Genomic DNA, 12,607 nt, shown 5'->3' with positions numbered 1-12,607 from the left:
ACTCACCTCACCCAGTTCATGAGCCCCTGACACAGCTCCTTGGTGGCTCCCTTCTGAAAATGCCTTCATGTGGCCAGCTCTTGCTTCCCCTTCCTTCCTGGTTGTCTCCTGTAGATCTCCTTCTCCAGCCAACCCTCCACTCATGCTCTTCCTGAAGCTAGAAGGTCCCACAGCTCAACTTCGAAATTTTTCCCTCACAGGGCACCTCACATCTTATTCCTTCAAGCAGTGGCCACTGGTCAGAATACCATTCATTCCACCTCAGTGTGGATCAGTCTTTTAACGTAGGCTCTGGGGAGAGCGGCCAGTGCAGCAGCATCCTCCCTGGGGCGTCCCAGAATCATCACAAACTCAACACGTCTACAAAAGGAACGTTCCAGTTCCTTCCTGAATCCAAACCTTCCCCAGTCCCCCTTTCCCTCCTGGCCAGCTGTATGAAGACATTATTTCATAAACCTTTTTCTCATGACATCTTATAGAATCTATCTGCAAGATACATCTAGTGACTGCCCACTTTTCTCTGTGCCTTCTGTGCCCGCACAATACGATGCCATTGTGCATTGCCTTGATGCCGCAGTGATTTCTTCTGGTGGTTGGTGGCTGGGACCACCTCCTAGTGTATGTCTGTCCTTCACCCTCCGAGTCGACTTGATCACAGCCACCAAAGTGAGTCTACTCGGGTGGAATGCGGATTCCCTTCCTCCTCTGCTTCAATAAAATTGCACAGGTTTCCCATGATGGGACCTGAAATCTCTGAATGGCCGCCATGTCAGACAACCCAGATTCCTGCCATCTCTGGACCCTGCCTGACTCTGGCTTTCCCAGGCTCCCTCTGAGACACTCTTGTCTTCCACGGAGCCTCTGCAAGCTGCCAGGATGCACCACTTTCAGGCCTTGGTGACCTCAGTTTCCCTCAGCAATGTTCTTGCCCAGATGCTAAGTGGCTAAAGCATGCAGCTCCTTGAGGTCTGAGTTCAAATCCCACCTGTTTACAAAGTCCTGGCCACCCATAAAAATTGCTGTGTGTGTACTTATAAAGCTTTCCCTATATTTTCTTTTCTCTACAACACCTGTGCCCTGTCAAGCATCATAATTCACTTCCTCACACCATCAGCTATAGATGGTATCTCCCACGGCTGTTTCTACCCTGTCCTCTCACCTCCCACCTGACAGACAGCAAGAGGCAGCCCTGGTGTTGCTGTGTCAGAAGAGCACCAGGTACACACGTGAACTCATTCTTTATGTTGCCAGAGCATGAATGAATACAGGAGACCACCCCTGCCCCCGTGAGTCACATAAGTGACAACAGCGTTCTAAACCCGTCACTTAGCGCCAGCATGAGATTAGCGACATCAGCCTCACACTGTGAAAATAAGCAGCAGCCAAAGAGCGACACATTATGAAGCATAAATGTAATGTAAGTACATCCACAGCACTCCTTAAAACTCATCCAGGAGAGACCCGCAAGGAATTCACCTACATGGCATAAGAAGGGTAGACAGGTCTATTCCCCCGGCACTTAGACTCTGACAGTGAGAAAGAGATAAGAGAAGGTCTCTAAGCCTTCCTTTCCAGAGTCCAAAGGTACCTGTGAGAAGGGCAGAGGTGAGGAGAGGCGGTATCTTCCTGCCAGGTCTTGGGGTCCCGCTGTGCTGGTGAGCATTCAGGTTTCCTCTTCCCTTAAGTAGAAGAAAGAGGTCTCTGTACGAGGGCCCCTCCAGCTGAGAATGGGAGCCCTGGGTACGCCAGACTCAGCAGAGCACCAGGTACCTAGGGAGCAAGAGAATGGAGAGGTCAGCACAGGAATAGCTGTAGGGTGACAAGGCTCAGACGCTAAGAAGGAGCAAGGTGTTGACAATGATCTTTCTGTCTCCAAGCCCAAGCTGGGTAAACAGCTGTCTGAGAACTTAGCCCAGGAAGCATCCATAGAACGTGAGAGCCTGCTAGAGAAACAATGACGGCAACAAAGGCAAATGCCACCAGTGAATTAACAGATCAGCCCATCACTGAGGACCATCCTCCAGTCCTCAACCAGCCAGCTCCGTCCCAGCAGGATTCCTACAGGGAGACAGCGAGTGTTGCTCTCTATAGTAGACACCCAATGGAAAGTTTCTTCCCCTCAAGAAAAGCAACGTTGAAAAAACACAACTCAAGAATGCATAATGAGAAAAATGGAATTAGGAGAAACAAGAGCCATGGTAAACAGCGTGAAGGCGGGCACGCACTCTCCATTAGTAATTATATTAAATGGTTCCAATGGGATGCAGAGAAATCTACAGGGCTGGTAGGGGGTGGGAAGCAGCGAGGCCTGCTTGGGAAACACTTTGCAGATCTTGAAAGCTAAGGGTGGCCTATGACCCAGGAAATGCCTGAGATAAATGAAAGGACATTTACACACTAAGTCCTGCACACACATGATCAAAGTAGCATTACCCACACTAGGCTACAGGTGAAAACAACCCACATGTCCATTAACTGGTGAGTGTTGCGTGACCATGCAACTGTTTTGGTCTTGAAAGGAACTACAGTACTGATTCACACTAAGACACAAAGTGTGTGTGTGTGTGTGTGTGTGTGTGTGTGTGTGTGTGTGTGTGTGGTGTAGGCATGCTCACCTGTGCAGACAGTAATGAAGGCCAGAGGTTGATCCTGGGATGTCTTTCTTAAATCACAATCACGCCCATTTTTTTTAAACACAGGGTTTCTCACTTAACAAAACTTCACACAGGGTCTCTCACTTCACCAAAGTTCACCACTTGACCAAGGCTGGTGGGTAATAAGCCCGGTGGTTCTTCTGTCTCTATCCCCCAGTGCTAGGGTTGCAAGAGCCATGCCTGGGTTTTCACATGTGTTCTGAGGGGTTGAACTTGGGTCCTCAGCAAGCACTTTACTCACTGAGCCATTTTCCCCCAACCTGAAGGTCAATCTTGAACACACTATGCTAAGTAAAGGACACTGGGCACAGGAGCCCTTCATTATATGTAACCACTCATGGGCCAGACGTCCCAACACGCAAATCAATGGAGAGAGAAAGGCAACGCCTGGTTTTCTGAGATGCACTGCATGGTCCTGGGTTACTGGAGACTACCGAAAGCATTCTGGAATCAGGTCATGGTGACGGTCACAAGACCATCTGCAAACATACTCAGAACCCCTGCATGGGGACTCTAAGACAATGAGTTTTATGCTATGGACGGCAGGAATGGAAACCTATTACCTTAAAAGGGGAGGAAAGGAAGAGGGGAAGGAAAGAGGGGGGGAGGAAGGGAGGGTAAGCACAAGCCCCTGGAAGAAGCCAGGAGTATAGGGTAAGATTGCACCAGAATTTCTAAAACTTTTGCTTTTCTTCAAGTATGGCTTTGCTCACCAGGACTGCAACACTCCTGAAGGAACTGTGCTTGTTTTGATGGGTTTACAGTCATGGAGCACAAACCATCAGTGGCCATTTCCTGCTCCAGTATGAAAAGGCTTCCTGGTCCCTTCAATGAGGGCTTTAAGAGCAGCCATGTACGGGGCATCCTGGTAGACAGACCCTTGTCTCTTTGGTGTATCCCTCTCTCTTCCCTTACACTAGGACATCAGGCTTTTCCCATACAGCATGCAAACGCTCCTATCTCTTTTAACACTCATAAGCAGATTGCTCACGCCCAAGGCCTTTAACACTCACTCTATTTCTCCGGCAGAGGCCTAACCCCCTACTCCTAAGCCTCTCACCTGCATGCAACTGGCCTTGAATGGCTTCAGTACGCCTATTCCAGAAAATGCCACTACTAGGCTACTGGTCTATTCTCTGCCTTCACTTGGCAATAACTTCTGACTCTTCAGACAAAAGACAACGCAGTCCTTCTAGAGATGTACCTTGCTGCTGGTGGTCCCACATAGGAAGAGCCTAGAAATAGCATTGCGACCGCCATCAGGAAAGAGGCATTCTGCTCAGACAGCACACTGGTGACTGGAGCCTTTTTGAGCTGCATCAAGAAGAGCTTTGCCAAGGCCAGCCAGCTGCAAAACTACCCAGGTGCAGAGCTAGGAGCCCTGTGTCCCTGATCTTCAAACCTCTCAGGCTGCAAAACCCACTGGCTCCCTCATTCCCAAAGCTCATGGTCACAAAGCCTGTTTGCATCTATCATGGAAAATGGGCACAAATAAGACATGGAAGTACAAGGGATATCAATTGGGGAGAAGGAGACCAGTGGGAGTGGGATGAAACGAGAGGGAAATGGGGTGAATATGATCAAAATACATTACACACACACACACACACACACACACACACACACGTATGAAAATGCCACAAGGAACCCTGTTACCATGTATAATTAACATATGCTAATGAGGCACATAGAATGCATGTATTATGTACAGATGCCTTCCATAATGATGAGTCACTTGCATTTTAAATGTATTTTGTTATTTATGGACAGGTATGTGTGTGTATGTGTATGTGCCTGTGCCTGAAGATGTACTTATGGAGCCGAGAATGAGGAATCAGATTCCCCAGGGCTAGAGTGACAGGCAGTTGTGAGCTGCCCAGTGTTGGTGCTAAGAACAAAACTCTGGTCCCCTGCAAGAGCAGTAATAGTTACTAACTACTGAACCACATCTCCAGCCCCTCATTTGCATTTTTAGAGCTAAGTTGTCTGGAGACACTATTAATGGTGGTAAGTGGTAAAGGTGTTTTAAGTTATCTCTCATTGGCTTACTGATTTAGGGAAGAGAATACATAAAGAGCAATAGAGTTTGATCTTTTTTTAAAGTGTCGGTGTCTCTTCCTTGGCTATCTGTCATGCATATTCCAGTATACAGTCCCCAGGCCAGGACTGTGACTCCAGAGTATCCAGCACCTCTCACCCATCAACATGAGCCAGTGATGAGACCTGTGGGTGCTCAGCCCTCTCCATGTGCATCCAATGAGCCCTGCCAGTTTCCATAACCACTCTGAGGACACCAGCAGTGGACACGCTGGTTGCACCCTCTGTCCCGCAACTGTACTTGGACTCTGGCGGAGAGACAGGTAGGTATGACTGGTGTAGTGATGGGCAAGGAGTCCTTGATCTTAAGAATTTTCCTTCCAAGGGGGCTGGAGAGATGGCTCAGCAGTTAAGAGCACTGGCTGCTCTTCTAGAGGTCCTGAGTTCAATTCCCAGCAACTGCATGGTGGCTGACACAAACATCTATAATAGGATCAGATGCCCTCTTCTGTCATACAAGAATATATGCAAGTAGAGCACTCATATACATAAAATACATAAATAAATAAACTAAAAAAAAAAAAGAATTCTACACAACATGGAACCCCAAGTCTTCCCATGACCCTTCTAGAAATTAACAAAATTCACTTCCGTTAGTCCTAGTGAGCAAATATAATAAATTATGGAGTGAAACTTTTCATTTCCTAGCAGACAATCCCAATAGCGTTTAATTAATTCATGTCTTCGTACGAACATTTGTGGATGCCACCACAAATATAAAAGCCCCAAAAGGCCAAGCTTATGCACAAAACATTAAGAAATGATCTCACTGATTCCTTTCACCAGGTATATGCACATCTCTATAGAAGAGGGTTATATGTGATCATGCCGTATTAAATAAAGGCAGTCACTAAAATAATCAGGCTTGTGAGGAGAATACAAAGTTGGAATCATCACTTGGCACCTTTCCCAGCACATCCAACCATAGCTCTGGAGCTGCATGTGCCCCAGGACAGCCAGGACAGCTTAATACAAAACCATACTTAACTACAAACATTATGAGACTTTTTTTTTTCAACTTTATTTTGTAATTTGATTGCACAAATGTAAACGCTGTAGATGACAATCTGAATCTGTTGGCCTGTGGAATGGTGGGACAGGCCTGATAAACCTTCTCAGTGTCCGTGCCCAGGCATACCTATCCACACACATGTGCAAGCACGCCCATGTGTACGCTTGTGAGTCGGAAGTGACGGAGTAAGGTAAAGCCTTGCACGGGAAGGGTGCTGTTTCTTAGACCGGCCTCTTGCAGTCCCTGAAGAGCAATAACAGATTGACTGAAATGAGGAAGCAGGGTGTAAAGACAGCTGAGAAGGAACTAGCTCAGCAAGGCTGGTGTGCAGGACTCGGGGGAGCCCTAGCAGCTGTGGCCAGATGTGCTCTGAAGAGTGTTTCCGGAGCAAATGACTGTAGAGAAAGGGGAGGGGAGGGTCAGGATGGAGAGGGAGGAGGGAGGGAAGTGAGGAAAAGGAGGAGAAAGAGCACAGTGAGGGGGAGAGGAGGGGAAAAGAAGGGGGAAGGAGAGAAAAGAAAGGGAGGAAGAGAAAAGGCCAAAGATGCTCCCAGGTTTTCATTGTGAGCCGTGGAGCACCTGGCCGGGAGTGGCAGAGCACTTCTCACACCATGTGTACACCTGTGAGGCTCTAGGCAGGTGGCAAGCATGGGTCCCTGGACTGCTCTGGGCCAGACAGAAGAACTCTATGTGTCAGGAGACTGCCAAGAGCTCATCCGAGCATGGCCACCGATGGAGGAAAGGACAATAGACGTGTGCGGATGTGCCTCACCCCTCTAATGACAACTCACAGGGACACACAGCATAGGGTGCCAGTAGCAATCAATGTGGCCAAAGCGATGCCCAGTATCCTTTAGGAAGTCAGGGGACAGGACCAGACCAGGGGGCCCTCACACAGGAGGGGTGATGAAGTATGATGTCTCAGCCCTGGGAGTCGTTGCAGGAGCAAACACTGGGAGATGTGACTGAGGGTAAGAAGCTGAATCAGTGACAGGATGCCATCCCCAGGAGTAAGAAAGAGCTGGCCCTTCATGTGCTGATCTGGAAAGATGTCCAAGACACACCTGCAAATAAAAAGACAAAGTGCAAAATACGTGTATAATAAGATTACCTCCGTGAGCAGGACGGAAGACATACCGTTCTTCTAGAGGACGCCAGATAAAAAGAGAAAGGGCGTCAGTGGCCAATTTAATCCAAAAGGGAATTGACTCCACACTTTGCTCCTCTTTGGAACTTTTTAGTTTCTGCCTGTACAACCTTAGATTTTCAGAGATTAACAATCTTCGGCACAGTAAACTTTACCCACTTCTTATTTTTTCTTTTGTCTGACAAAGGATCACATACACCCTGTATAACATACCACAAACTGAGTTAAAGCCCTACAGGAAGGGCCTCATTCCCTTGCATTCCTGGCCACACAGAGGAACAGGGCTTGCTTTCTCTTTTTTTTCACTGCTTACCCTCAACACACACACACACACACACACACACACACACACACACACACACACACACTTGGTATACTGACATTTAGCCTCTGCTCACCTGCTTGTGGCCACGACTACAAAAGGAAGGACCTGGACCTATGACTCCTTGCACAGACACACAACAGAAAGGACCCAAAGGACCCGGCTGCTTCTCCCCAGGTCTTTCCATTCCCAAGGCCAGGACTGTCTTCTAGCGGCTGTTCATCACAACTCACTCCGGCTCTCGGCAGGGAGGTTCTCACAGCGGCTGCAGGCAGAGGTTTCCACATGTGTGAGCTTCTAGCCTTCAATATGAATGGGGGTCTTGTCTGGCTTCAATAAAGCACCTCTCTGTTTGTATGCATACTACACTGAGAGTCCTGTCTATGGGGAAGCTACCCTGTGCACCACAGCAATCCCTTTCGAGTTGTCTTGAAGGGACCTATTTAACACTTGCCCTTCTCTGAGGTAAATTAAGCAACTGATGCATTTCTAAAGGCAGCCCTGAAGCACTCTCATTGGCTCATTGGATATCAATTAATTGAGGGTTAGTTGTTTTGGGGTTTGTTGTTGTTTGTTTATAATTATCTTGCTGAAAGGAAAGGCCTCTGGTTATCCAACTATCACTCCTAACTCAAAGAAATCACTCATAAAAAACAAAACTGATTCTCAAGCTTCAAGACGCTCAGAAAGAACCAACTGATTTACCCGACTGGATGCCGAAGCAGGCACAAAATAAGAATCTTGTTGCCGTCGGGACGCTACACTAGAAAAAAAATCTAATTTATTTAGAGACATGCGACAATAAAACACTCTGTGACTTTAAAGGACTCAGGAAGCCGTTCCCTGGGCGACGTGTCTTTAAGAAGAATGAGGTGGGTTTGTGTTTGCTGAGCAGGAGGAAAATTTCTCCAAAGAGCAAGATGAATTATTTTTCTATCTAAAACATATGTGTGCTGGAAGAGATGGGGGCCCTAACAAGAAGACTGCCATGCAGGCATGGATGGTTCTCTATCCAAACACCAAAGGCCTAGACAGGAGGGAGAAGTGACTTGTATCGATCATGTGATTCTGTACTGTCCGGCATGTGCATTTTTAATGTATTACATTCATGTTATTCGCATAATGTAAGATTGAGCTTTTAGAGTTTACAAGTCAGTGTGGCTGGTTATCTCACAGGATCATACAGCTACACCATCATCTACGTGACCTCAAAACAGGACCTCAGGCCAGTGAGAGGGTACAGCCAACACGAATACGTGCATATCCAGGAAATGAATAAATAAAGAAAATTTTAATCTAAAATAAAACCCCTCAGATCGCTCACACAGTCATCTTCTGGTATGTACCCATGGTCTTGCGTCTTTCTGTAAAGTTCATACAAATAGAATCTAACCTTTGAAGTCTGGCTCCTTTTGTAGTTTCCGTTTAAAAGCTAAAGTTGAAATGACATATTTCTAGGGAAAGTTCCATTTCTCCAAGGCTATCTGCGTGTCTAAATCAGTTATATCTAATACCACAGATGACAGAAGATGAAACTCTCCATGCAAAGAGCATGCAGATGGTAACTGCCCACTTATCAGAGCAAAAAGCGCTGGGTCAATAGAGCCTTTTAAACATCTCACCAATGTGAAAGGACCCAGAGCTATTCTGAGGTGATAACGCTAGGCTCAAAGCCAGAAGAACAAGGGCCTCTCCGAAGTGGCGTACAGGTTAGGTCAATTCTCAAAATCCCCAAACAGCCCAGCCTCTTACCACAGTTCTCTGAGCCTTGTGTGACAAGAGCCCTCTCCATCATCACAGCCAGGGGCTGCAGGACACTGTGATGGGACACTACCTTGACACAATGAAGGTAGAAACCAAAGACACCAGCTTCCTTGTGTGGAAACCTAAAGGGTCAAAACTCCCATTGTCACAGGCAGAAGCCAGGCAAGTCTCGAAACAGAGACTTCTCACAACAATCAGAAAATAAAGTGCCAGGGCAAAGCCAGGTCATAAGCCCTGCATAGAGAAGTGAAATCAGAGTCATGGCTACTGCCCATCATAGGGGCAGGAGCTAGGAAGGATGGACACTCTGTTGCAAGGGCCATTTTCTACACAATCTGGTGGCATAATGCTTTCGGTAAGGGCGTTATGTTTATAAATACAGACTCCGAACTATAGGGCAATCACTGATTTTTTTTTTTTAAGTATAATGATGGGCTATTAATAGTGGTAGCCTGCAATCCCATACATATTCAAGTAGGAAAGTCAGAAAAACGAAAAGGAAAAAGACAATACATTGAAAATAGCTATCCACGAGGTATTATAGCTGCCAGGCCACCATATCAAAAATCACTTCAAACACGAGTGGTCTTAAAAAAAAAAAAAAAAAAAAAAACAGTTAAAAGATGTGGGTATCAGACCTCATCTGGGAAGTTCCTTTGTGAAGTGGGTGGCTGTTCATACAAAAATCACAACTTGTCAAAGTAAAGAGAGTGAGTGTCCGCGTGGTTCTTGGTCACAGATGGTACCTTGCATGTCACATTCCTGTGGGCTCAGGGCAATGAAGAAAGATCAAAAAGATTGTAAGAACCAGGGGCTGGGGAGGCCTGGACTAAAAGGTATCTTCTGGACACCACAGGACCACCACACTCAGGAACTCAGGGCTGCTGTAGTTGCCTGCATACAACCAAGCTAATCAACACTCCAGCATGGAGAGTGAAGGGTTCATCAGCCCCTACCCTAGCTGAGGAGATAATGATTGCTTCTGAGGAATCGGGAGTTTTTTTGCTTTAAAGGTATCACCCCTGACAGGTCCACTCTGCTCCCATGGATGGCCTCATACAGAGGAGTAAATGGGCAGCACAAAGTAGACTCACTGGGTTATTAAATTAAAAAAAAAAAATAGAGGGCACCCAGTTAGGAGAGGATAAAGGGCATGGATAAACCCAGGAGAAATTAAGGGGAGGAATGGGAGAAATGAATATAATCAAAATACACTGTATACATTTATGAAATTCTCAAATTATTGATATTAAAATATGAGTACAAGAGTGAAAAGAAGACAATCGCGCATTGCATTATTTATAAGAAACTCACTGAAAAGCTGCAGAAGCAGATTCAATGTAAAGGGTTGGAGAAACATGCACCATGCTAAAGCTGATCAAAAGAAAACAGAAGGACAAAGAGTTTAAAACAAGACCTATCAGGGTGCAGAATGTAAAGAGGCAAATTCTACCAGAAGACATAAAAACATGTACGCACTCAACAACAGAGTGCCAAGACACACAAGGCAAAGCTGCTAAAACAGCAGAGGAGAAGCCGCCATTAAATAGAGATTTAACACCATCCATGGGAAATGGACAAGTTCAGCAGGCAAAACAAAACTAAGCAAAAGAAAACAAAAACAACAAAACAAAACCCAGAACAGAGGAAGATGATCTGAAGAACACCAACAATCAACTTGATCTGGTTGATCTATAACCTCCCATTTGAACTCTATGGCTCCCATGAAACATCCTAAGCCATAAGCGACACATAAATACAAAAACAAATGAATTTTAAAAAAAAACAACAACACAGAAATCATACCAAGTTTCGTGCTCCTGCTTTGAAACCCAAACCAGTAGCCAAAGGATACCCAGGAAAAGCCCCAGCCTGGAGATGGTTAGGCTCCCCTAGACACTGTGAGAAACAATCAGTGTATGGACAAAAAAGAAGAGAAAAAAAACAGATATGTGTGCATACACACATATCATTCATGTGGGCTACAGGTGTTACTGCAATCTTAACACCACACACACACACACACACACACACACACACACACACATCATTCATGGGCTACAGATGTCACTACACTCTTAGCACAAAACAAGGCTCAAAACAGAAAAACAGGAGAGAATGGGGTGTTGTTCATTTAGGGATTTCTACCTTTAGCTGAAAACTAAAGACAACAGTTAGTGGTTTCTAACTTCTACTATTTGTTTGCTCATATTTTATGCAGTGCAGGGCTTGGGGCCCGGGGCCCATAGACCTCTCATCAACACTCTACACAACCTCCAGGCCCACGCTCCCCCCACTGTTTACATGATATAGTCTCATTCTTTCCCACCAAGAGGCACCTTGGATTTCCCTTTTGGACTGTCCTTTGCTTTTCAGAGGCATGATGTCTTCAGTCCTCAAAGGAACCCCATGAATAGAGTAAACCTGGTAGCATTCTCACCATATAGATGAGCAAACTGGAGACATCTGTGGAAGTCAAAGGCCTCCGCGTAAGTCCCGCTGCGGCCGAGGGCTTGGGCAAGACCCTTCTTCTCTGACCTCATCTGGTCTCATCTTGCACAATCCCTGACCACAGCTGCCACACTGGGAGGTGCCATGCATGCTGACTCTGCAGGCTGCCGCCTCCCTTCTGAGGTTCACCATCACAGGCAGATCTGCAGGGGCCTGACCCACACGGGAGCCAACGAGCAGCCCTTCCGAAAGAGTGCTGATGTTCGCATTGCTGTTTGGTTTAGTAACAGCGGGGCTCCTTCCTTCCTGGTCTATTACTCATTTTTCTCTAAGCCACCACAGCAAAACGCCTACCTTAGACCTCTGGCTCATCTGCTGAAATGCGTGTCGTGTGTGAAGTAATACCATATGTGTGTTGGGGTGAACCTTCATTTACATTTAAAAGTTTTTTGGTAGAAGAGGGCTGGCAGGCTGGCTCAGTGGGCAAAGGCATCTGTGCCAAGACTGATGACCTGAGTTGAATCCCCAGAAATCACATGGTAGAAGGTGAGAACTTCCTGCAAATCCTCTGATCTCCACAGGTATGACTGTAGACACACACACACACACACACACACACACACACACACACACACACACGGATGCACATATACATGCCAATTCACACATATACATACAAAATAAAGTATAATTTACAATTTGTTTAATACTTTACACTAAAATAACGTATTTCACTCTGAAATGAAACACAGCCATCACTTGGGATCAAGCCAGTGACGGCTCCAGCTTCTGCCTCCCAGACACCAAAATCTATAGATGCCCCAGTCCTTACATAAACTGTTAGTCTCTGCTGAGGCAGGAGAGAAAGGCAGGAAGATGATGGGGGGAGAGGGTGAGAAAGACCTCCAGCTGGCCTGGCTGACCTCCAGCTGACAGCATCAGAAAACAGCAGAAATGCCCAGAAAGCCCAAATTACCCACAGAGACAACTTACACTTTCCTAGGACACCCTTCAGGGACAGTAAGCAAAGTGTGCGACACAGCAGTGTCGACCTTGAGTTCCTACTCTTCGTCATAAATCCAAACGATGTCCATTAATCTGCCTTACAACTCCATTTCCAAATGAACATCCTTGAACATCTCCTCTTCCTGTTAAGTGGC

At 46.3% G+C, this 12,607-nt stretch overlaps 1 protein-coding gene across 1 annotated transcript in view; it reads right to left on the bottom strand.

Annotated features, from left to right (window-relative positions):
- The window catches only part of Rnf144a (ring finger protein 144A), a 121,229-nt gene that overhangs the window by 94,162 nt on the left and 14,460 nt on the right, over window positions 1–12,607 (bottom strand). Inside the window, exon 2 of the mRNA XM_028893745.2 lies at window positions 1,589–1,770. The gene's annotated coding sequence lies outside the window, so the exon portion shown is untranslated. The remainder of the gene's footprint in view (window positions 1–1,588; window positions 1,771–12,607) is intronic.

This window comes from Peromyscus leucopus, chromosome 22 (genome assembly GCF_004664715.2).
Source record: "Peromyscus leucopus breed LL Stock chromosome 22, UCI_PerLeu_2.1, whole genome shotgun sequence".
In the NCBI taxonomy this organism is placed as follows: domain Eukaryota; kingdom Metazoa; phylum Chordata; class Mammalia; order Rodentia; family Cricetidae; genus Peromyscus; species Peromyscus leucopus.
The sequence above is the reverse complement of the archived record's forward strand: the minus strand, read 5'-3'. Positions and strand labels throughout refer to the sequence as shown.